This window comes from Branchiostoma floridae, chromosome 19 (genome assembly GCF_000003815.2).
Source record: "Branchiostoma floridae strain S238N-H82 chromosome 19, Bfl_VNyyK, whole genome shotgun sequence".
Lineage (NCBI taxonomy): Eukaryota > Metazoa > Chordata > Leptocardii > Amphioxiformes > Branchiostomatidae > Branchiostoma > Branchiostoma floridae.
The window spans coordinates 12,222,412-12,249,898 of NC_049997.1; the positions used below are offsets into that span (position 1 = coordinate 12,222,412).

Below are 27,487 nucleotides of genomic sequence, written 5' to 3' on the forward strand. Positions count from 1 at the left end.
ACTGAGGGATCTGGAAATGACTGTAGTTGAAGACTGAAATTTATGATGTCTATTTTGAGGATTCAGCCATCAAATGTTTTTTAGTCATTTTGTTTTTTTCCGTACAGTATATCACTATTTTTGCAGTCTGCAGGGGGTATCATCCACGAAATCTCTACTTGCTGTGGCCTGTGGTGGAACTTTAAATTCAAAGTTTGTTCACTCACTACTGTGTAAGAAAAAACAACATTCATTGCTTTGTTTTGCTTCAGTTCTACAAGTTTTCAAGTTAGAGTACATGATATATTACACAGATACTATGATATCATTACCACTGGTGATTGTTTAGATTTGGCAGTAGACCCTTGTGGCACAGGACATCAGGTTATCTTGCTGACATCTAGGATCTAATCTCTAACTCTAAGCAGATGTTGGGCTAGACAAATGTTATATGTCTTCTTCATGAGTCTTCTGGAAGTTTCTCTGTAAACCACTACCCCAACTTGGAAAGAAGGGCTGACAGAAAACCTAGCTGCAGGTCAAAAAACATTGCCATCTTATTATAATCTTTCTCCTATTATTGAAGATAAATTTAGCTCCTTTCTGCTCCAGGACTGCATACATGGCATAGGAGCTATACAAAGTATTAAAGGCAAACATAGGACTGGTCAGTATTGTATAAGACAATTAACTAAACATGAAAAAGAGTTCCACATACCATAGAGGGAATCTTCATAATGTAGAGTCTAAAGATTAGGGAACTTATTATAAAAAGAATACTAGAAAATTCTTACAAATTGTACAAGTATGAAGTGCAAGGGCTACATATTACACAGGAGGCACAAACGTTCATCATTCCAAAGGAAAATTTCTTTTTTGATGAGGTGTTAAGAATCCATCTAAAAGTCAGCTTTAATTTACTAATTTTAGGGTTTGAGTTATAATCTGTGGAAATCTGTTAAAACCATTTTGCCTTCAATTTTTGTCCAAAGTGATGGATAAAAGGTAAATTCTATATATTAATTCTATTCAAGGTGCACTGAGCAGCTCTCATGTAGTATCTTTTTCTTCAATCAGTGTGAAAGGGAGAAATCACCACCAGCCTTCCCTTAGAACAAAGACCCTGGTGTTTCCCTACATGGTGGCCATATCTGAGGTCACAGAGAGGTGACCACATGTGACTGTATCATATGTCCTGTGCCCTCAATTTGTTCAAACAAGGAGCCTTGGTTCAGACATGTGTCTGACTCAGATAACTTGTACAGTCTTTTTGTAAAAGGACATTTTTGTTTTAAGAAGAATTTCCTTTCACAAAACAATAAATAGTCTATCTGCACAAATGCATTTTTACTCTGTACATCATCTGAGCAGAACTCCTTGAGGTTGCCCTGAGCTTTTGGTACCCTAGGGGCCAGGCGCCAGTATCAGGCAGCTACATGTAGGACAGTTTATTGGCCCAACAGGACAGTCAGCCCTGTTTAAGTTTTAAGACCTGGGGAGTTTATGCCCGATAAGGTCCACTGATAGCCCCTGGGCTTCCTTTATACCTTGCAAGTAGATCAGTAATAGTCGATAAAGGAAGACTTTTTCCAAATCAGAACACTTGTTGTAGGTCTGATTCTTGGCCCTTGAACCCCCCCCCCCCACAAGACTCTGCATGCCTTTTTCCGTTAAGCGTTACGAGCCATTTTAATTCACCGTTAATCGTTACCGACCCGCTCTAATTCAACGTTAATCGTTATCGGTATATTCTTCGTGAAGCGTTATTGGTCGTTTTGATTCAACGTTAATCGTTATTTGTTATCCCGAATTCACCGTTAACCGTTCCAATAAATTCTTCGTAACCCGTTACACTATACAAAGGAAGTCAAATGCCAGATAGATCCCCTGAAAATGCAGGAAATGGCGTTTCAAAGGGTCCAGATTTCAAAATTTCTCCGAGCCTCCCGGCCTTCGGCCCTGATCATGGTAAAATATGTTGCGGAAGCGTCGCCCTTTAAAACTTTATCACTCATACAGATTTCAGTGTCAAACATAGCTAAGTTTCGGGCAAAAGATTATCCTAGGATGCAGAAAATGAGGTTTCTCCGGACCTCCCTTGAAACGGCTTGCGCCTTTGGCGCTCACGACGACATGGCGAATATATGTCAGGGGCGTGGGTTTTCGCACATAAACAACCTTTCTCTCTAATAAAATGTCATATAATTAAGCTCGTCTTACGGCAAAATCTGTCCTTCATGCAGTAAATGGCGTTTCAGACGGTCCAGATTTCAAAATTTTCCCGGACTTATATTGCAACGCCTCGTGCCTTCCGAGTTCGAATTGGTAAAAATATATCGGGGCTTTGGGGGTTTAGGCCAAAGCTACGAGTATGATCATGTGTAATTTGATGAAAATGTCAAAATCAACCTAGCTTAGTCGGTCGGCAAAATTTGCCGAAAATGCAGGAAATAGCATCTTGATTTTAAAATTTTTCCGGGGGACCCCTGGAATTCGTCGCGCCTTCGGCGCTCCATGTGCTGAAACAATAGTTCAATCCACCTCCCCCCCATAAGAACTTTGCTGCCGCCGTCTCTATGGCGGGCCGGGAACTCTGCCTCCGTCAATTTACAGATGTCATGGACATTGTCCCTGCCATTCCTCCGGGTTCTGGGCACCTTTTGCTTCTCACAATGTATTTTCACCCATTGATATAACTACTCTAGCGTTGGAATGCACGTCAATGTTAATGTTATGCTTTGTAACTCATTCTGAATTTACCGTTAAGCGTTACCGGGCCTCCTGAATTTACCGTTAAGCGTTACCGGGCCTCCTGAATTCATCGTTAAGCGTTACCAAGACCCCCCATGCAGACCCCCCCACAAGACTGCGTGCCATGGTCTACAAGTGACTCACGATTCTAGCTTCCACAAGGCAGTCATGCAGACCAGAAATATTCATTTACATTGTAAATGATAGTCTGAAAGCTGTGAAATATTGACCCTCTAAAATGCTATTTCCTGCTGGTAGAAAGCTAAGTTGAATGGTATTTGCTAAACTTGAATGGTATTTTTATCAGAAATTCTCATATATTATAAGTTTTAGCGTTATTGAGAGTAATGCCCCCAAACATATTTTTTCACGAGCTTTTGCAAGGTAAGTTCAGGAAAATTTTGAAATCTGGACGCCATTTCCTGTACTACGGTACTTTGAAGGACCAATTTTGCTGGCAGACCTAGCTTACATTTCTGTTAGAGGGTGCCGGGAGAGCAACGGAGCGTCGAAAGCCGTCATATGGGCCATCCAGGAAAAAATTGAAATATTGACCATCTGAAACATTATTTCCTGCATTTGAAGGGCACATTTTGCTCGTAAACTAAATTAATTTTGATGATGAAACTTCTATTAGTTAAGAACATTTTTGGGGCGACGCTTCCGCAACATATTTTCGTCATGTCCAGTGCTTAAGGGACACAACTTGCATTTTCACTGTTAAAGTTTCCCAGTAGACAAGTTAAGTTTGATAAAAGAAATTTTGATTATGCTTCACGTACAATTCATATGAATCACGCTTGCAATACTCAGAAAGTTTCACAGTGACATGACAAGAGACACAAAACAATGACCCCTTGTAGACTCTCTTTCTGTGCATGATTTCTCCACTAAAGTTTCCATGTGGAAACTGACATGCAGCCAGTGAAAAGTTGGGGATTTTATCACAGGCAGATCAATTATACATGGTTTGGCTCAACCAAGGATGTGCACCACAGGAAGGGATTAAAGCCTGGAAAAAAGTTTAAGTACATCCTATCTAAGTTAAATTAACTCCTGGTTTAAAAACATGACAAGAATACTTTTAAAGAAAAACATGATTTTTGGTGACCTTTTCCTGATTTGTTTGCTTTCCTTACATGTAGGTGACTTGGAATGTCTAATGTTCCCCAGTGGTTTCCCCTGTGACCTGGTCTGAACTGTATCATATTTCCCGGTTGTATTGGTTGAAGCAGGCCTGGACAGTCAACACAAAACAGATGGCTGCTGCAGTACAAAGATCCATCTACTGTGGTGTAGATAGTTGGACAGTCTTCAGCCAGACTGACAAATATGACAAACAGTAAAAGATCAAACTTATAATGGTCACTTCAGCCTATTTAGAGCCAGACCAAAGATACTAATGAAAATAGCAGGTTTCTTGTTCCTCTATGGTACAAGGTGTGCATACATGTACATGTGCACATGCTGTTATTAAAGGGCAACTTTATGTGAATGAGGACAAAAGGGGCTTAAGGTCAACTCTTCAAGAAGAAAACAATAAGGTAGTTTTGTGATGACTTTTGAGTCTACTACTAGTAGACTCAGTACTAGTACATCCACAAGCCTGAAAGTTTTCTGCAAGTCTGTCAGAGACTAAGTGAGGTCCCATTATCACTCACATGGGACTGATACAAATCAATCAGCCATGCCCTGTTACACACTAATCCTTAAGTAAATCCAAGCAGCAGCTAAACCAGCAGGGGTGTCTGCTACTGGTGAATGACAAGACTTCAAGCCAGTGGAGATAGGGGAAAGAGTCCACATAGCTATAGGACTTTTGTGAATTATGATAAACCTTTTGAATGAAATTTTTTTTAAACTGTGGACAACTTAAAGAATGTGCCATACTTGTTGAAAAGAGTAAGGGTAGTTCCCGGTGTAAGTGGTTCAAAACCTGAAGTCCTATGGCCGCACCTGGGCAATTGCTGTCATATTGAGGTCACTTGAGTTAGCGCCGAATGGCAGCCATTGCAGACCCATGCGACAGTTCTATTGAAACCAATTATTCATCTGTTCATTTATCCATGGTTATTAGGCATTACCGACTCCTGAAAATATCCCATGGGACTGAGAGAGATGCCATTAAATGGTTCTTATTAATTACTGAACATTGTTATATGAGGCAGTGTTTGCGTCAAAATTACAATAAGCCCTTTGAAATGAGCCTAGCCTAGCAAAATATAGGAAATAGCATGATAACAAAGAAATTTTCCGGTCTTGAGCCTTCAGCACGTGAGCTGCTGATCGAGTAACTGTACTAATTACACTGTGATGAGATGTCAGGTATGACAGACCTGATGCAGGTTAACAGGGCTCATACATTTCAAACTAGTATACAGACTATATCCATAGAAACTGCACTCTGATTGCTTTCACCTGTATGGAGATTGCAGATAGGTAACTGCAGTCTACAGATAGGTGTATGCAGTCTTAGCACATTTACTATAGTGTGCAGATAGTTGACTGCAGTCTGCAGTGAGGTATCTGCTATATGCAGATACCTATCTGCACCTGCAGATAGGTGACTGCAATGTGCAGATAGGTGACTGCAGTGTGCAGATAGGTGACTGCAGTGTGCAGATAAGTGACAGCAGTGTGCAGATAGGTATATGCAGTCTGCAGATAGGTGACTGCAATCTGCAGATATCGTATGGAGAATTTCTCGTTTTAGTTGAGACTGTGTTTAACTGTAAATCTTAAAATTTTTTTATAAAGGTTTTATTTTGCAGTTTTTCAATCACAACTCCACCATGAATTTTTGGCACTGCGAATATGTGTTTCTAAATTGTACACAGAATTGTTTTAAACGCATACAGTCAAACCTGTATTAGTGGCCACCTTTGCATAGTGACCACCTGGCCATTGCGGTCACTTTTTGTCGGTCCCTTCGATTTAGTGGGTACTGAAATCATGTGTATCTTATTGCTTGTGGTCAATTGATCAGCATTTTCTCTATAGTGACCACCTGTCTATAGTGGCCACATTTCTCCAGTCCCTTGAGTGGCCGCTATAGACAGGTATATAAAACACTGCCAAAATCCTCCTTTTTCCAACCGCAGAATAAAGCACCGTAAAAGTAGAACTCACTGTAAGTCACAGCAGCATCTAAATCTCTGAAATGTATTTCCATAACTTACATGAAACGCATTAGATACATACTTTGTATTGCAAGATTGAATCAAGATTTACGAGTACATAAGAGAAAATTCATGTACCACAGGGAGAATTGCATGTCCCATAACCAATCTTCCTTCCACTATTAAGTCCTTCAATACTGCATTATCAATATCAGTAGGAGGTAACGTTCTCTTAGTTGTGATGAAATATTAAGAGGGACTATTTCCTGCCACATTTTGTGGGTAAACAATCTATTACAGTTCGCTAATGAAGGCCCTTGGGAGTATGTAAATGTTAGTCGCTGTCAAGAAGGTAATGTTTTATGTGCTGCTTGTCTGTGTGTTGCCAGCATATAATATAACTCCAGAAGCTGTTGATGGATTCTTATTGTATAGGTTGGTGAGGATTTGGAAAACTAGAGCTAATTGAAAAGGTTCCAAAATGGGCCTCCTAGCAGCTTTCTACGGTACTGCCATTCTGATATTTTGTGTTCTGGATATGCTATGGTAATAATTCTTTGAGGGACTTCTATTATACTGTGAATAAACTTATAAAGGGGGTGCAATGGAAAGGTATGAAAATGGGTCTCCTAGCAGCTTTCTACCGTACTTCAGCATTCTTATGTCTCATTTTGGACATGCTATGATAAAGATATTTGAGGGGCAGATGTAGCTCTTGTTATACAATAAAAGATTGTGCGATCAAATTTCTGTGATCTCTTTCACTGTGAAGAAGTTCTGGGACAAAAAAGAACACATTTTAGTATTTTCACTTTTGTTAGTTCTAGTCTTATTTTCAAGAGGAAAAAGGAGTTTTTCATGGTGTTTTGAATTGGCCTTTGGAAAAATTCTGTAGTTACTATGATTGTATGAAACATATTTGTGGTATCATGAATTTGCAGTGGAGAAGTGAAAATAAAATATCTCTGCAAATGTTTTATTCTTTTAAGAGTCAGAAATACTTAGAATATCCAAATGTACATCTCCCTTTCAATCTAAGGAAAACAAACACTCTCATATCTTTAAATGTTGTTGGTTGAAACGTGTTGGCAAAAATTTCATGAATTGATGTGACTTTGTCTTTAGATTTAGTAAATTTTTGCTTGAACAAAAAAAATAATTGAAAAAATTCTGCAAAGTGCATATTTATAAGTCCCTATAAACTCATCAACACCCACTGGCCCCAACAATAACCGATCGGCTGCTATAGAACTTGAACCTGAACTTTATAGAAATGCCCCGTTGCATCGCAAAAGTTAATGACGGCGCAAAGTGACATATCAGATGTATTAAAGGCAATAAACCATGTAGCTCAGCATGAGACCGCTACCCCTTTTAGTTCCCAAGTCGCTGTGATCAATTGATAAACGTCACCAGTGACCTTTACTTAATAGATCAGGAGTCAATTTGGTGGCAAATTGCGCCATAAAAGACGTAATAATTCTTGAGAGCCGGTCCCAGGCGAGCGAGAGGGGATACAGAGTGCGACATGAGAATGTACGCATCGCAACTCCGGCGTGCACTCAAATCAGCGAGGAATGACACCCCAGCACGCTTCAAAAAGTCTTCAAATACCAAGAGTTTACCTTTTTTACGTTCGTGCCCTTTCCAGTCATACTAACATTAGTACAGAGTTTTAAGTGTAGATGTATGCATATGGGAAACGATTCAATTGGCAATTCTAACTTACAGTTTACAACATACGAGGGGGGTTCAATAAGTTCTTTGCCTCACCAAGAAATAACAAGCACAACTCAGATTTTCAGGCACAACTTCATAGTATGAAGTCTTTTATCAATATCCTCCAAATTTCAAATCCATGGAGTCATTACTTTCCAGGCATTCGTTTTTCCTAAATTAGAAGGTAAGTGGCGAGAAAAAAGTTGTGTGAATTGTGATCAGACATGTGTGGGTCTAGTTTCCCATGCCATAAATTAACAAAAGACGTTGTCAAAATGTTTGATAATGATTCTCTTCCTATTTCAAGCAAAAAGAATTGGGTTTCTAACTTCCAGCAGCGCAAATTGACCCACACACTCAGGTCAGGTCAATTGTCCACGTTTTTTTCCTTCTCCCTCACCTAACGTTACTGGGTGTCGCCTGCAAAGTAATGATCACACTAATTTGAATTTTGGTACATATTTATATAAGACTTTATACTTGACATCTATGCTTCGAAATCTGAGCTGTGCTTATTTTTTCTCGGTAAAGTCGGGGACTTATTGATAACCCCACGTACATGTATAAAGTCTTATATAAATGTGTACCAAAATTCAAATTATTGTGATCATCATGTTGCAGGCGACACCCAGTAACGTTAGGTAAGGGATAACGAAAAAAAAAGGTGGACAATTGATCTGCAACCTGAGGTGTGAGGTCAAATTGTCTGATCACACTTCACCCTTCTTTTTCTCCCCACTTACCTTCTAATTTAGAAAAAACGAATGCCTGGAAAGTAATGACTCCAATGATTTGTAATTTGGAGGATATTGATAAAAGACTTCATACTATGAAGTTGTGCCTGAAAATCTGAGTTGTGCTTGTTATTTCTTGGTGAGGCAAAGAACTTATTGAACCCCCCTCGTAACGGTAAACCTGGGCAAAAAAGTACCGAACTGAAACTAGCATACATATAGATTGCAAATTAATAATTATGAATGAATCATTTTACTTTTTTACAAGCTTTGGTAGAGCTTTGGTAAACCTTTATGCATGGACCCTCAGTACTTTTTAACTGATCTCTGCCTGCTTATTTTTTCTTGTAATTTTGTACTGTCAATCACTTTAAAGATTAGATTATTTCCAGGTCTATCTGAAGAGCTCCTCATCACCAGAACCTTGTTCTTATCTTTGCACTATAGAGGTCAAAATCCTTCAAATGTGCTGCCAAATGTTAACTTAGTGCCAGACAGTTAACAAGGAACAGAGTTTAAAACTGTATCTTAATTGCATCCTTACTGATTCTATCTCTTCTAGAAGTTGAAGCAGAGCTATAACTTAGTATGTACATAATTACAGTCATAAATATCATGCAGTTATTTACAATGTATCTATTCTCAATGCAACAAAATTAATGTGTTTTTCAAAGCTGATAACGATATTATTGCAGCGTGACTTTCCTGCTATTCATCTAAATGCAATAAAACTTATTAGTTACATGCTAATTACAATAACAGCATGGCTTCCCTACCTGACATTTATTTAAAAATATTTGCAAAGTGTAACAGAATAGTATTTGAAAGCTTCTCTAACAGATTGTTATTGCAATTGCAATTAAAACAGTTTTCAAAGCTGTGTTTCTATCTTTTCACCAAAACAAAACTGTTTTTCAATTTGCTGTATTCTGATTTCATGCAGTTAATCTTTACAATAATATTGTAGCATAACTTTCTATCTTTTCACCAAAACAAAACTGTTTTTCACAGCTGTATTCTGATTTCATGCAGTTAATCTTTACAATAATATTGTAGCATAACTTTCTATCTTTTCACCAAAACAAAACTGTTTTTCACAGCTGTATTCTGATTTCACACAGTTACAAAATGTAATCTTTACAATACTTAATAATATTGTAGCATAACTTTCTATCTTTTCACCAAAACAAAACTGCTTTTCAATGCTGTTTTCTGATTGCATACAGTTAATCTTTACAATAATATTGTAGCATGGCTTTCCATCTACATGTATTCACCAATTGAAAACAAAACTGTTTTTCAATTTGCTGTATTCTGATTTCATGCAGTTAATCTTTACAATAATATTGTAGCATAACTTTCTATCTTTTCACCAAAACAAAACTGTTTTTCAATGCTGTTTTCTGATTGCATGCAGTTGATCTTTCCAATATTGTAGCATGGCTTTCCTTCTTAAGTTTGCACCAAAACAAAATGGATTTTTAATGCTGTATTTTGATTTCATACAGTTGATCTTTACAATAATACCTACACGTATTCACCAAAACAAAACTGTTTTTCAATTTGCTGTATTCTGATTTCATACAGTTAATCTTTACAATAATACCTACACATATTCACCAAAACAAAACTGTTTTTCAAAGCTGCATTCTGATTATATGCAGTGAGGCTTCCCTACTATGTTCCTGCATATATTCCTGCCTCCATGAATATTCCACCATGAGATCTATGGTGTTGAAAGCACGGCGGTGCCTCTAACTCAGGAGTGTTTGAAGTGTTTCAACAGCCTTCTCCAGTGAAGAGCTGGAGCAAGCAGTCCCACTTCAAACACAAGACGAGAGTCAACTCATGCTATTGATTCTGTATATCATTAAAAAGCTGGTTAGAAGAAATGTCCTAGAGGTCGGTCAAATATGCTGTAAGCAACTTACACATTATTTCACATGCTTATAAAATATAATATTTAGTTAACTATATGATTTCTATTACTAATAGTTATCCAAGGAATCAAAATACTGTAGAAGTCGTTTAATTGCACAGCCAATTTGCCAGCGTATTTCGTGCAATTATCCGGCTGGTGCAATAATGCGAAGTTATCTAGCTGGACCGTACCGGTTTGGGATTTTGAGATTCTGTGCAGTTATCAGAAGTGTGCGTTAATCAGTTGTGCAATTAACTGGCTTCTACTGTACATCTGATACTGACCTTAAACAATCTTGCAACCAAATGAATGTATTTTTCTCATCTCAAATTTCAAAAGAATGTAGCAGAATAACTGTTACTCTAAAGTACATGTAACTTTCATCATTACGAAAAGAACTTTTCTAATTTCAATCATGTAAATGTATTCAGCATCATTTTATCATCATTTTTCTGCCCTCCTCTTCAAATTAATATCATATCCATGCCCCCCAACTCCTAACATCCCTTGTGGCCGATAAGCACACGCTAGAAATAATTTAATGAGATAATTATGGGAACACATTTCTGGGGTGAAGGGGAGACCAATGTGACTTACGACAATGTTGCCCCTATCACTGTAATCACTGGCTTGAAGAACATTTTAAAGGACACTCCACAATTACATGCTATTTGACAAACTGCTAATAATATAGCCACTATTGCATACAAATCATCACCATCAGAATTACGACCAGAATATGATTTGAATTCTGATCATTCAAACTACAAAATTACTGTAATTTATTCGTTTACTGTACATGTATTTACTTTTGCTGTGATTTTGTGCAGTGAAAGGTGAGTGAAGGGAAAATGGGGGGTTTTAGAGTGTTCTTGGTTAATATTATTCTATAATAAGATACATATATTATTTCGAAATGCAAAATTATTCCCAGTGAAAAAATTGAAAAGAAAGCACAAAGTGTCAAGCTTTACTTATTATCTACAAGTTCTATCTAGTATAAGTATGGCGCGGCAGCAGATGGTAATATATTACACCGAACGACCCATCACACCTAACTTTTGCACATCTATCTGCAAGCGTTCTTTAAAACTACCAAGAGAAGATGCCCCTACTGTACTTGGTGATAAAAAATTCCACTCTACGATAATTCTGGGAAAGTACAAATTTTTGAACACATCCATCCTACATTGTTGTAGGTTGCAATTGGTAACTCTGGTATTTGAAGGCATGACTGTTTCTTGTTTGAATCTTAAATATGAATCTCTCGACTGATATTTTACCTTAAGCTGGATATGATTTACTGTTTGACACTAAATGTAATATTAATTTATTTCCAGAAAATTTTGGCATGTAACATAGTCTGATATGTGTAGTACACAGTCAGCAATGTGCATGTACACTGTATCATTGTATGTAGTACATGATCCGATACGAATCTAGTTGAAGGCAAAAACATGTGCTTGAAATAACTCCCACCTACAACTGATTATTTTGCATCTGAGTACCGTGACGTTGGTCCTGTCAAGATACGCTATCAGTGAAAAGGTTGGATCCCGTTCTTCTGACAGGTAATCAGAAATGCCCCGCGGCATCACCACAACATCATGGGCAATTTGTTTCTGTGGATCTCTGCGTGCCAAATACTCGTGATTGGGTCCTCTAAACTTAGCAGGGGGCATGCATGAATACGAAGATATTGAAAACATGTACTAAAGAAAAACAGTGAACTACATGTATATCGTGTAGGGAATACAGACGCAAAACACGATGTTAAGAAATATGACAATGTCAGATTGTGACTATATACATCTATATAATAGTCAAGGCCAAGCTGATATTTAATGTCATTTCATTTCATTTCATTTTACACAGCTTGATTTAAAATCATTGTATCTACCTTATGTTGTATCATCTAATACATTGTAGTTATTGGAATTATACTTTTGGTTTTTCTCTAAATAAAACCCCAACAATTAAATTCTTTAAAGTAACTTCCAAGTTGAGGTATTCTGGCATTCTAAAGAAATAAGATCATAAAGAGGTGCCCAAAAGATTTGAAACTTCATCTTTTGTAACTTTCCATAATTATACAATTTTTACATCTAGATACATGTACGTATGATATTCTTCTTTAAACCACAAACCTGACCTATCATGGCTACATTTACAGATTACATTCTAGACCTTTAAAGAATTAAGCTGCTTAGGGATCCAAACCTACACCACTTCTTCCTGGACAGGCAAAAGATATAACAACAGGAAATTCTGCTGCAGTTCCAAGAATAGACACCAGGAGGCCCAAATCTGACCTTGTCATCTTCTCAAGACCTACCAACTTACCAAACAACACCAAACACAATTCATCCACCAGAGGTTCTGAAGTTATGCTGACCACAAATATTTTTCATGGAGGTACTAGTAACAATATATCACACCCACATGTAGCTTATAAAAGATGGCAGTTGGTTGCCTAGCCAGCATTACTTTGACAGACAGAAAGTTCTGCTGCAGTACCAAGGACAGACACCAGGAGGCCCAAATTTGACCTTGTCATCTTCTCGAGACCAACTAACCTACCAAACAACATTACGATCCTCGACAGGCTCTAAGTTACGCTGACCACAAATATTTTTCATGGAGTTACTACTAGTAACAATATATCACACCAAGGATGTTGATCACACCCACATGTAGCTTAATAAAAGATGGCAGTTGGTTGCCTAGCCAGCATTACTTTGATCTCAAAAGACACAAATACAGGAAGTTCTGCTGCAGTACCAAGAACAGACACCAGGAGGCCCAAATTTCAGCTGTCTAAGTTATGCTGACCACAAATATTTTTCATGAAGGTAACGCTAACAATATATCACACCCACATGCATGTAGCTTATAAAAGATGGCAGTTGGTTGCCTAGCCAGCATTACTTTGATCTCAAAATCAATAAGACAGATTACGTGCACAGATAAAAGATGACAGCTGGAAGTACGAGCAAGACCTTGCACCGACTCATGGGCGTTATGGGACTTAACGATCCAAATCTACGCCCACCATCGCAACAGGGCATCCAATACATCATTGTACTGTAACTGTTATACAATTATGAAGTTATCTTATCTCCAACATCTTCTATATCATGATTTAATACTTCTGATACAGAGTGAATGTGAAGGTAAACGTTTGCGAGCAAATGCAGAATATTTCTTTTCAACCGTAGGACATGTCCCTTCTCATCTACCCCCCCCCCCCCAAAAAAAAAACAACAGAAAAAATACCTTTTCCCTACATGAGATTTCTTAATTAGGGAAACAGATCATTTCAAAACAAATTGAAAATATTTAACAAAAATTATTGATGTTACCATACAGGGCTGTTTCCAGCTATGAATTTTTGTATGTCGTGTCTCACCCTGCAATTGTAAGTATTGATCAATTCCCTATAAGACATCTCTCCGCAGATGTTCAGGACAGCAATATTATTCATGGCACCTCATACATAAAAGGATGAACTGAACTAAACTGAACTATCTTTCAGCAACCTAACTAATACATATTTATGAGGAAGGGAAACTTCTTGATTTATGGCGTTCAGTTTTGCCCCATCCGTACCGGCAGGCAATTTAGATTGTGTCTGTTTCTGTCTTTTTCCTTTTTACAGTCTGAAAGCTTGATTTATAACATCCTTAGTTCAAAGTAACCTAAGTGAAGGCACTGCATGTATTTTGTAAGAAACAATATCGATCTTACAAGGTCTTCTGAGGACGCTTCCCTGGGAAAGTATAAAAGTATGAAGACAAAGGATATAGTAGAGTTTCCTTTTTACACTGCCAGTTAATCTAATGCCTGTCAGACATCTTTCTCATATAACTTCTATCTGGAGTTCTGCTTCTCGCCACTATATGTACATGTAGCCAGCACAGGGCTCTAGCCAGCTCAATTTTTTTTTCCGTCAGCCAATTCCCATTGTCGAGAAAACACTATTCCATGAGTTAGAGAGACTGAACTGAGACCTTGAAAAACGGGTTTTAATGAGGTTATCGTATGCGAAAGGGCACCAACACACATTGTCAACAATCATAACAAAAAAAAGCAAAACAAACAGTGTGTGGCTTTTACGGCCGTGGACGGCGTCCCCAAGCCGCCTGTAGCTTCCACCAAGGAGCTTTTATCAGAAGGATTGGTTTTAAAACTTTTCCACCACACGCAGCAAATTTCCGTCAATTGACGGAAAAACGGGCGCTGGCTAGAGCCCTGAGCCAGCAGTATGAAAGCATGTTCATGACTTTTTTTTTACCTTTGGGAGTCCCCAGCATAGGGATAGGTCCAGAATCAAATTGAATCTAACTGATGCTGCTATGTTTTTCTTTTACAAGTCTCAGTCTATATCTTAACATATGATGTTAGACAATAACTTGAACAAAAAAAAATGTTTCACTTTTCCCTGAACCAAACAAGGAAAGGGAAAAAGGGAATGAGTGATCTTGAAATAGTTTCACTCAATTATAAACTCTCATTGAAAGATGAGCTAAATCTTCCCCTAGTCGTTACAGAGAAGACAGACACTGTGTTCCATACGACCCCCTAAACCACTGGCCTAGGCATGCTACAAAAACCAAAGGATAAACTTCTATGTTGGCTATCTGTAAGGTCTCATTGATGTATTACTCCGCGAGAGGGTACCCTAAAATAGATCCGAGCCAAAAACTGAACGGCTGCATGGACGCATGTTTTTAGCGGTGAGAAATTCGCTTTTGGCCAGCCGAACTGATATCAAAAGTTCGATTGGTGAAAGCTTGCTTGTAACTGAAGAAATCAGCAGGTAAAGTTTGACAGCCGCGCGCTAGGTTGGAGGTACACAGTCCTGGGTTCTGAGTGGTGCGGTTGTACGCTAGCAAGGAAAAAGTGCCTTTTGCTGGGATTGACTAATTGTAGCTTGTAATTGCTATTAACAACAAACCTATGGATTCTAGTCATTGGCAATTTTTTTCTATTATATAGAGTAAATTTGCTCAACAGAGAATGAAAAATCTGCTGACATTTCATGTAGCTTCATTATAAACGTGACCATATGGTTACATGCATGTAAAACACGAATTATAACCTAGAAGTCTATGGGAAGAAGAAACTCATCAATGAGACCTTAAGAGTGTAGAAAGTGATATGATAATCTTATTCTTGTGTAAGAAATGCTGAAGACTTAATAACATATTGTTTTACATATCATACCCAGATCGCTTTCCATTTTGTATACAGATTTAAACATAACCTTCACAGCACAGTATAAACACTATGATACATATATCAAATCTGGCTTTTTTCCAAGGTCACTAAACTTAAGATAGTCCCCATGTAATCCAAACTGAAATGTCAGTAACTTTGGGAGGATATTTTACACAAGACCTCCAATACTTTCAATCAATTTTCCTGCATGGTGAAAATGATATGTTTCCTGACATACAAACTTTGCCTTGAAATTCATAAATGTCACAAGGTTGTTAGGTCGCTTTAAGACTCAACAATATCTCAGTCATCTGATACATGCCTGAAGTTGGACTCTAAGATCACTCTTTTTCCCAAAGTCATCTTGATTTGGGGTTTCAGTCTGATGAACAGGGAATCATTCTGAAGCGAAGTAACTGTATATATATATGGGGTGCAATGTTCCAGTCACCTAATAATGTCCCAGTCATCTGACAATGTCCTAGTCATCTGACAATGTCCCAGTCACCTGATAATGTCCCAGTCACCTGACAATGTCCCAGTCATCTGACAATGTCCCAGTCATTTGATGATTATAATATATACAATGTCCCAGTCATCTGACAATGTCCCAGTCATCTGACAATGTCCCAGTCATCTGACAATGTCCCAAGTCACCTGACATTGCCCCAGTCACCTGATAATGTCCCAGTCACCTGATAATGTCCCAGTCACCTGATAATGTCCCAGTAACCTGACAATGTCCCAGTCACCTGACATTGTCCCAGTCATCTGACAATGTCCCAGTCATCTGACAATGTCCCAGTCACCTGACAATGTCCCAGTCACCTGACAATGTCCCAGTCACCTGACAATGTCCCAGTCATCTGACAATGTCCCAGTCATCTGACATTGTCCCAGTCACCTGACAATGTCCCAGTCACCTGACATTGTCCCAGTCACCAGATAATGTCCCAGTCACCTGACATTGTCCCAGTCACCAGATAATGTCCCAGTCACCTGACATTGTCCCAGTCATCTGACAATGTCCCAGTCACCTGACACCTGATAATGTCCCAGTCACCTGATAATGTCCAGTTATCTGACAATTATAAATCCCAGTCACCGTTACCAGGTCTGAACTTTGGGAAGTCACCTTGATTAGAAGTTGATACTTTTTTGTCCTGTTCTGAAGGCACTATTACCTTTCAATGTCACGAGTCAATGTAGCATGATACCTGGGGTTATATAATATCATCTGGTACCACCCAGTGCGAAGACAAGGTTAATATGGAATATCCTCATTACATCATTTCCCGCTCAGTCCTTAGATTAATCATAGTAGCATAAAACCTCCTCCTGGCATAATTTGATCTCATTTCAATTATTAGACAAGCCAATTTTGCCAGACCATCATTTCTTGTTTGTCATCTGTCAAAACTAATAGAATTTCCTCAAACAACAGACGTTTGGCAAACTAGATTTCCCCTATGGCAAAAATGGCCCAGCCCTTAATATCACACGACCACCTGCTGCCATGATGTATGGACAAGCCCCCACCTCCTTGTATCCGTTACCACTTTCTAATCAGTGTTTGATGACACCACAGTACATTGAGTAATGAGTCCACCTTCAAGCCTGCTGTAACAGAAACAAAAGTGACATTACTGCGACCTTGGCAGGGGCCTGACTGTAACTTTTATTCTCTGCGGACGTCGAACTTTGACTGTGAACCTTTCCCGAGTTAATATTAGCAAGCTTATGTTACAGTAGTAAATTGGCATGCATATGTCTTCATGTAACAATAGTACTGCCTTTATTAAGTTAGTTCTTGGCAGAAGTTTGGGGAAACTTTGATAGCCATACAAAAAGTCACATACAAATGTACACACACATACACTAGTACTGTAATACATGCATACAGACACAAAACACAGTCACACAAAGATGCATGTAGTACATCATGTAACAAGTACACACAATGGCAAACTCACACTGTCAGATCTTTTTGCAAAGTTGCAAGTAATTTATGATGCAGATTTTTAGCACATGTAATCTGATATTTTTTCTACACATTGCATGTTGCAAAGGTGGGCATTTTGACCCTTATATATATGATGGACAATTGTCTGAAAGCTGCTTTTGAGAAGTTGTACACAACTGTCAGATCGTTTGCAAGGTTGCAAGTAATTTATAATTACTAGATGCAGATTTTTAGCACGTGCAATCTGATATTTTTTCTATAGATTGCATGTCTGCAAAGGTGGACATTTTGACCCCTGAAGGCACCAATATATGTATGAAGGACAATTGTCTGAAAGCTGTTTTTAAGAAGTTGTACATGAAAGCAGGAGCCCCATCTCCCTTCATCATGGTCACCTGTTCCAAGGCTGAGAAGTGCGTCATCAGGCATGATGAGTAGCAGCTGGAGGGCCTTTGAAAACCTTCTCTCTTCCCAACCAATCAAATTAGCCATCCAGGCAATGGCAGTGTCCAGGGCTCAAGAACAAAATCCTGTTGTTTTTTCTGCATACCCATTGACTGGTGAGATAACATTCAAAATCATCTGTACTACACTAGACTTACATGTACCTACCCCACTAAATTTCTATGCCTTTCACAGTAAAAACTCTATCTTGAAAATGTTCTTTAATCCACTGTTATTTGCTGCATTCAAAAATGCAACTGTTGACAATGAATAGGGAAAGGCATTTGGGCCCACTACTGGTCAGTATTTTGAGCCCTGTTGTTCCTGACCTTGTTCATCACCATTAGAGTCAGTATTTTGAGCCCTGTTGTTCCTGACCTTGTTCATCACCATCTAGAGTCAGTTTAATGTACATGTGCTAGGCAGTATTTTGAGCCCTGTTGTTCCTGACCTTGTTCATCACCATTAGAGTCAGTATTTTGAGCCCTGTTGTTCCTGACCTTGTTCATCACCATTAGAGTCAGTATTTTGAGCCCTGTTGTTCCTGACCTTGTTCATCACCATTAGAGTCAGTATTTTGAGCCCTGTTGTTCCTGACCTTGTTCATCACCATTAGAACATAGAACGTAGAACTTTATTAGATGTACAGGCTAGGCAGTATTTTGAGCCCTGTTGTTCCTGACCTTGTTCATCACCATTAGAGTCAGTATTTTGAGCCCTGTTGTTCCTGACCTTGTTCATCACCATTAGAGTCAGTATTTTGAGCCCTGTTGTTCCTGACCTTGTTCATCACCATTAGAGTCAGTATTTTGAGCCCTGTTGTTCTTGACCTTGTTCATCACCATTAGAGTCCGTTTACACCTGCCTGTCTGTCCTGCATACCGTTCTGAAGGGGACTGCCACCAATCTCATCCCTGCGGAACTCGGACATGTTTCAGACCACACTCCTGATGACAGATACACCACAGGAGCTACAGCTTTAATCTACCATCCATCTTATCCCTGTTCTAGTTCACTCGTCTGATCGCTTATACACAGAATAGTCCGACTCTCGTCCTCATTAAAAGTCTGTACCTCCTGCATTGTTTCAAGAATAGAATAGTACTCTGAAGCTATTGTAATGAGGATAGAAATTCTGTACACTTGCTACCATGCTATTACGAGAAACGATCATGGTAAACTGGAATTGGATAAAATCATATTTAACATGTTGTAGCCTCGATTGTGACCTCCACCACCCAAAAAGTTTTCAAGAATTTAACGCACAGACCACTGTAAATTTTGTATCATTTGTGGGCATTTCATTTTCATGTTTTTTTGGTGACCTCTCCACTGCAACCATGTTATCAATATTCAAAAGTCTTTCAACCACTTATCTAAAACATGACGTAAACCTCCTTTTCTCTCCTATCAACTTTAAGATATAAAACCACCCAGAATTTAAAAAGGAAAAGCATTTAGATTTACAGTTTATGATAAAGCTTTCACAGCTATCAGAAGATATCAGAAAACTATGTATACTCATAAATTCTTTTGTGTACATGGGCTGCAACATTTGTATGTTTGCTTCAACAAGATACAAAACCACTGCGAATTACAAAAGTAAATTAAAGCATTCATACGAATAAGCTCTTGACAGCCATCAGAAACCATGTACTACATATCAGAAAACTATGTATAATGATTCTTTGTGTACTTAAAAACAATAACATGGGGTGCCACATTTGTATGTTTGCTCCAAACAAGATATAAAACAACCACAAATTTCGAAAGTAAAAGCATTTACATTCAGTGATAAGTTCTTGACAGCCATCAGAAACCATGTACTACATATCACTTTATTATCAGAAAACTATGTACATTGTATACTATTCTTTTGTGTACTTAGAAAAAAAGAATAACATGGGTTGCAACATTCGTATGTATGCTCCTAACAAGATATAAAACAACCACAAATTTCGAAAGTAAAAGCATTTAGTTAGTTATAAGCTCTTGACAGCAATCAGAAACCATGTCAGAAAACTATGTACTATACTATTCTTTGTGTACTTAGAAAAAAAGAATAACATAGCCTGCCCGATTTGTATGTTTGCCACATAGCCAGACTGTTAAAGACCTCTCCATACAGGAGTGTGCTTCACCTGGCAGGAGTCTACAGAGCTAATGTAATTATCAGTTGGTGGGATCGGGGTGAAACAAGACGCCAATCTCGCCAATGACGTCAATGGAAAGAGCTTCAATCAATCCAAGTATGCGGCCGGACAAATTACTTTGCTACAAATATGTTAATGTCATTAGAATGGGCCCGGACAGTCTGGCTGTCCGGGAAAAGAGAGAAAAAAGAAACGGCTCTTAGAGGTATCTACATTGTACATGTACCTTTAAGAAAATCATAACCAAATAGTATGAACAGAATTATAACAGATATCAAAACTGAAAGTCTGACTCCTACCGCACTCCCATTTGAAACTGCCTGGGAGCCAACAAAGAATCTAATCATTTTCTTCATTTTGCCAATGCAATCCCAACATATTAATAAAGATTTGTCCGCAAGTTCTCAACTTACACACACATTGTTAAAAAAACTGACAGACACACATGAAAAAATCAAGCTTCAAAATCTTGGCAAATTAGAAAAAAAAACATATGAGTGGAGACATGCCTTAAGATTACATACATGTATGCATGTACGTATACCTGTGCTGCATTTTAAACTTTTGGTTTCAAGTAATTCAACAGTTCCTTGACCTCCAGGTCGTTTTGGGGACAAGGTAGCAACTTTAAGTTAGTGCTGTAAATGCAGAAACTTTCGCGGTGGTTTAATGTTCGCGGTTTTCGCGGTGGCCGCTTCACTGCGAACTTAAAACCACTACTCATTTTCCCGTAGCAGTAATTAAATAAGAGACTACAGTGCATGGTGATACCGCGAACTTAAAACCACCGCGAAAAGTCCTTTTTCCCGCTACCGCAAACTTAAATCCCAGCGAACTTACATACATTTACATGTACAGTACTTCTTGTAGAATTGGTGTTTGTGCTTTTTTTAATCCAACACACTTTTTTTCATCATTACATGTATGTAAGGACATACTACCAAGACTGATACTGAAACAAGTAAAGATACCCTTCTATCTTCTCCTTACAAAGGGTTTTTCCACCAAGGGCCGAGAAACTAAAGGACACTTGACTTATTAAGGGTAACACTTAACAAAATGTGTCTTGTAGTTAAGGGAAAGGTAAGAGTGAGTTATTAAAGGTAACATGTGCAGCTGTGGTCATTCCCTTTCCTAATAGATGAGATTGGGGGAAGTACTAGAGTCGCATTAGAGTCATTTAGCTTGCATGAATGCAAAAAGGCGTGTTAAGCTCACACTGGGAGGTTCAGGCACTTTACTGACCCTGTATTACTGTAATACCTTCCGAAAATAAATGTATCGAGTCCGTGGCAGTGTTTAAACCCTGTATCCATGCACAAAATGTATCTGCATGTCTTGCGTAAGCCGGGAAATACCTGGAAGCTTCTACCGATGTGCTTACGTAGATTCCATGACGTTTGGAGCTTGACAGATTGAGCTGAAACCACTCAGGATGGAGAGATATCATCTTCATGTATTCATGAAAGTTAGACCGAAGAACGCTTTGGTCACAAGCGTTTGATCAGGAGGTTTGATTTACTGCGGATTCACCTCTAGGGCTGCTCAAGAGGGGAGGAGTAATGGGTTAGGTCATGTGGATGTGGGCACTGCATCGGATGCAATAGCTGTGCAAAATCATGCAGGGTTTTGCAATTGAATGTGCACTTATGTGGCAATCGAATAAAATGTTTCTGAATGCTTAGTAGATATGCAAAGCACATTTTGGCAATAGTACAAATTGGGTGCTACTCTGATCTCCTATTCAGTTTTTACCAGGTATGCATGCATAACATTGCCAGGGCTCGTGACTGCGACTAGATTTGGTCGCAATGCGCCCGTAATTTTAATAATGCGCCTATTTTTTAAACGATGGTCGCACGGCGCGCCAATAAAAAAAATGAGCAACGCCCTTATTTTCCCCCGAAAACTTCGCTCAAAGTTCAAAATTCGACGATTTCGGCCTTCACCGAGCCGCCATTTTGATTCTAACTCAAGTCTCACGCAAGTCTCGCAGTAACTCACATCTCGCGAATCGCGAGAGTCGCACCCCATTGGCCATTTCGGCGTGACGTAGCTCGCCCGGGTGCCATTATTGGTGGAATATCTGATATCCCCGCTGTGATCGCGGGAAAAATCACGCAGGAAAGCTTCAAAAGCGTGTAACTTTGACGAAAACTCATTGAATGCCTAAAGTCCTTGGTGATAAGTACATGTACAGGATTCTTTTGGAGGTTTTTTTTGCTTGTTTGTCGGTGGATTGCGGGAAAATTAACAGCTAATGCGACGATGACAAACTGGGGAGGGGGGCTGTGTCGTCACTGAAGTCGTAGAAAATGTTGAACGGAGGTCGCGATTTTTTCACGGTTCCTTCAGATATTACTTTTGTTGCAGTCTTTATTTTCAAAAGACTGATAAATAGATGTTGTTTGTTGGGAAAAGTTCGATTGATTTGCCCTTCGAACACATCTTTTCTGCTACATTTTTTCAACTGAAAATATGAATTGTTTGTACACAGATTTTTTTATATAAGTTACAGGCTACAAGTAAACCTCTAATTTTCCAGTGCATCTATTTTCAGCTATGTTCTTAACAAAGTAGAAGAGATACAAAAGAAATACAAGATGTACCTGACAGTCCTGGCTACACTTTCTCCTCTGTTGGTTTGCAGATTTTCTTGTAGACTTCTTTAGTTTGTTGTTGTTGTATATGTAACAGTCAAGTTTCACCTTTAGCAGTAAGGTTAATTTACTCTTCCTGATTGTGTGTATTAACTTATGAAACATTATAAAAATCATATATTGTAAGGAATCAGTGTTATATTACTTGAAAGTGATCTCATGTATTCTCTTGTTTCTTGTTTGGTTACTGGGTAACTATATATAATATATAACACCCCTAATTAATTCTTTAAGCCATACCCACCTCTAGTCAAAAACATTGATTATTGGAGTAATATTTTGTATGGCTTCAGACATTTGCTTGTGCTCCCAACCTTTCATAGTGGTGCTCCTAACTTTTTGCTGGCGCTCCTAAGTTTTAGGAGTTAGGAGCGCCATGCTCCTAAGTCAAAAAGTTAGTCTGGAGCCCTGAATTGTAATTACACAATGCATAAATGTAAGTAGTTGTACTATGTTCAACATGTGTTGAAAATTGGTCATCAAAGATTGAAGTAAGCAAGATTCTTTTGATTAGATCTATAATTTACATTTTGAAGGGCTGTATGGAGAAAACTTAGCAATGCTTAATCATTAATGGTACATCTCCTTGCTTTCTATAACCGGTGCAATGGCCAAGTGGGTAGAGTGTTTCGCCTTACATTCGATAGGTCGTGAGTTCGATCCCCGGCCGAGTCATACCAAAGACTTTAAAAATGGTACATGCTGCTGTATCTGCTTAGCACTCAGCATTCGGGAAAGAGTATGGAAGTTGAACACACCTGGTGACTACCAGTGGACTAGCCCCCTGCTGTAGTGATTGCGTTGTGTGGCCCAGGGCTAAGGAAACAGAGATGGGCGCCGCCCTATGTGCCATCAGGCGCGGGAAGGGTTTAACTTTAACTTAACTCCTTGCTTTCTAATACCCTGCAAGGAAGCACAAACCTTTAAGTAGCCTTCTACCTCAACAGTAATACTATCCAAGAAGAAAACTTCTAACTCAACAGTTATTATTTCAATCCCTGAGAACAATCCCTTTCTCAGCTGTAAGGACCACAACCCTGCTTATCTATACAACTTGAACAAGAGTTCGGAACTGGTAAGTTAAGCCCAGGATTTGAACCCACGACCATCTGAACAAAAAACAGCAGTACAAGACTACAAGACATACATTCAACTTCATCATTTTCATGGCTTACTTTTTTCCATCAACACACATCATCCTTCCTTCTGTGGAAAAAATAGCTGACTACTTAAGCCAAAACTTTCCACCCTCTAAGTCTCAGCTGCAGATAAGTTGTTTGAAAAGAAACTTGGAGCCTTCAACAGACAAGACGACAGGTGTTAGGTTCTTGAAGTGCTGGGTACTATAGCTAGTAATTGAATTCCACGGCACAACGCCAAGGTGCATACCTGTATACTGTTTCCAACAACCTTCAACTTCAAGTTAACTTTTTCTCATTCTGAAACATCAGCATGCATCCTTGCGTAGCCTTCGTATAACAAGAATGGAAAAGTAGAAAAGTTTGAGACGGATCGGCAATTAAAGTGATAATTAAACTTTTGATTAGTATGGTGAGTTTGTGTTAAAAATTATTATATATTAATACATCATCAATCACTTATCCAAACAATTCTCCTTATTAGAACCTGAATTAAGAAAATTCTTTCCTGTTTTATGCAACGTCAGGAGGATAATTCCTGGAAAATTCCAAGGACATTTACATCAATGTACTTAAAGTCACCGACCTGTACACAGGAAATTTGAGTAACTCTAAGCCCCCCTACTCATCGATCAGCAAGGCTTCAAAAATCAAACACAAAGAGAATAACTTAAAACACATTTACATTTGTACCTATGGGTTGAAACAGACGAAAATTACATAAAGCTGCTGAGCATGGCCTACGTGACAAAACTGCTGTCTCCAATAATCGTATTTGTGATCAACCGACATTTGTGTAAATTCAGTTATTCTTGCTTGGAAACTGCAGAGAAAAGGAGCAGTTGCTAAATTCAAAGTGCATTGGGCACGTGGTATTGGAAGGCGGAGCCTATCACCACCTTTTACCTTGCCAACCAAAGTCAGGTAACATTTGCATATCTACAATGTAGGTGAAGAGATCCCATGTTAAGTGCTTTTCCCTAGCTCAGGGATTGAACCTGTGTTCTGTTTGCTAAGGCTAGCCACTCGGCCACTTAACATTAGGAGATTAAAACAAATATACAGGAGAGCAATGAAATAGCCAAGAAACATGCCATCATCCTACAAGGTATTTCACTGCACTTTTTCCTCTCTGCTGGCTTTGTTAGAAAACTTCAAACAATCGATCTGAAACCACTCAGAGCTGCCAGCTTGGATGGAGCACTGCTTGACCTTGTTTAAAAGCCAGGAATTCTGAAATGTCAGCCCGTAATGTACTGTGTACACCCAACAAAACCTGGAAGGCTTCTGTAGGAATGGTCAACATCAGGACACATTGGGTATGCTCGGCTAATATCTATACAGATGTCTGGATGGGAAATTGGTAAATTGTTCCTACTGTCCGTTGTTTTACCTCCATGATATGGGAAATAATATTATACTAATATTTTTGTGTGTCTGTTTTCTTTGCACGTATTTCCAGATGCTAGCAACCTTAGGGGCACTCAAAGGAAGTTAGGTCAAAGGTCCTAGAATATTTTGTCAAAGGTTATCCCATTTCCTGTCTTTGTTTTATGAGTAAGAAAAGATGATCTCTGACCTTGCTACAGTGGTGTCGGGTTAAAGTAAACCTGGCAGGAATGAAAGGGCACTTTACCTTACCCATGCCACAACAGAACCCCAACCCTGGTTATGTAACATACACAAACAAGCCCATCTCTTGTATTTTCACAAGGGCTCGTTCATTTTCAAACGTTTTTGGGGGTCCGTGGGACAAATTTTCAAGACCAACTTTTATAGGCACCATTAATATTTTATAGGGCCCCATATGAAGTAAGCACAGATTTACTTGTAGAATTATAGAAAAAAGTAAAATATACCTTTTCTGAACAATCATTGTAAATTAGCACTGAAAAAAAATAAAATGCTTCATTCTATATGCATAGAAATCTTTTAAAAATCATGTCTATTTTATGTCAAGACCACAAGATATCAAAACATAGAGTCCTGTAGAAAGCGGTTACGGGCCCATAGTGCAATAATTTCTTCATTGTGCAAAGACCTTTGAACATACCAAATATCATAAACATTCCTTCGTAACTTCACTATGCACGGACCCATAAACATAACCTTAGCTTCCCAGAAAAGATAATAAAGCATTAAAAAAATGGCATCATCTAACGCAGTTGTCAATAGAACTACTTTGGAAAACAGCAACCTTTAACAGGTCAGCGGGAATGTCTGGTTGTTTCTGGGGCAGAACGTCTTCTGGCAGACTGAAAATGGAACTAAATATTTACTCAGACCAAAAATACCTGAGAAGCTACCCACAAAACAACTAGCAGGATCTGACTGACCTTCTTTTCCGAAGCTCTTCAAATGAAATGAAACAAAGGAATATACACTTCTAGTACTAACTATTGAGTAATCAGTTTTCTGTTAGTTAGTTTGTTAAAGTCCTTCCCGCGCCTGATGGTGCATAAGGCAGTGCCAATCTCCGTTTCAGTAGCCCTGGGCCACACAACGCAATCACTACAGCAGGGGGCTAGTCCACTGGTAGTGGTGTGTGTTCAACTTCCATACTCTTTCCCGAATGCTGAGTGCTAAGCAGAGAAAGCAGCATGTACCATTTTTAAAGTCTTTGGTATGACTCGGCCGGAATCGAACTCACGTCCTACCAAATGCAAGGCGAACACTCTACCCACTAGCATCAGTTTTCTGAGTAAACAAAAATTAGAGATGTTTGTGTTAAAGTTAATAAACAGAAAACAGGCTTCAACAGAACTGATTCGGATTGAAGTAGTATTGCTACTAGTATATGTCCAGACATAACTTGCAACTTACCACCCAAATATTAGACCATATTCTAGAATACTAGCAAAATGCAAATGTAAATGTTCAACAGCCAACTGCTTGATATTACATGTACTTTATTGAAAGATTGGAACATTGATATGCACAAAAAGTAATTTGCGGCCAAATAATTCAAAGATAATTTCATAATTTCGGGCAAATTTGCAAAATAAATTAGATAAGGTAGGAGAACGCCTATATACAGGAAATAGAAGCATCATACAATGACACCCTAGCAGAATTGATCATAGTCCATTTGCCTTATTTAGAAATCTGTGTGCAAGTAATGCTAAAATGGCAGACATCAGAATCTTTAAATTGATGCAATTTCACTCTTGACAAAAGTCGTGACCTAAATAAGACACAACGTGACACCAGCCGTAACTGTTATGATATCACTTTAATCAATCATGATATATTAATGAAAATGCAATCTGTATACAGCAGGATTGGTGTAATCTAATATCAAACAGCTAAGGAGTACATGTGTAATGGTGTTACGGGGGCAAATTCAGGTGATCTTTGGCCTAGTAATGACGTATTTATCACTCACTGTTGCCTGAGTAGTGTTAGCAATGACAATTTGCTTGCTTGGTGTGCCTTCTGATATTAATCTGCTTGTGTGAAGGGGTCATACTTAAATCCACTACCATGTCATTACAACATAAAAACAGGATGTTACAACTGACAGATGCATATACACAATGTATCTAGTGCTTAACTTCAGCCTTTTCTACGAAGAAAGCTTAGAAAGCTTACTCATTTCTAGACAATGATAACTGACGTCGACGTTATATTATGATGACGCTGTATCTGTATCTATATAGCCGGTATAACCGCCGTTCGGCGTAAC

The 27,487-nt window shown here is 38.6% G+C and overlaps 1 protein-coding gene and 1 long non-coding RNA gene across 7 annotated transcripts in view; both read right to left on the bottom strand.

The window, feature by feature from the left end:
- Positions 1-27,487, bottom strand: part of LOC118406636 (cGMP-inhibited 3',5'-cyclic phosphodiesterase A-like) — a 106,189-nt gene that overhangs the window by 49,068 nt on the left and 29,634 nt on the right. The window lies entirely within an intron of this gene.
- LOC118406695 lies at positions 17,450-18,844 on the bottom strand. Its single transcript, XR_004830068.1, has 3 exons — positions 18,534-18,844; positions 18,302-18,448; positions 17,450-18,228 (listed from the first exon to the last, which is right to left on the bottom strand). It is a non-coding gene; the product is annotated as an uncharacterized LOC118406695 (long non-coding RNA).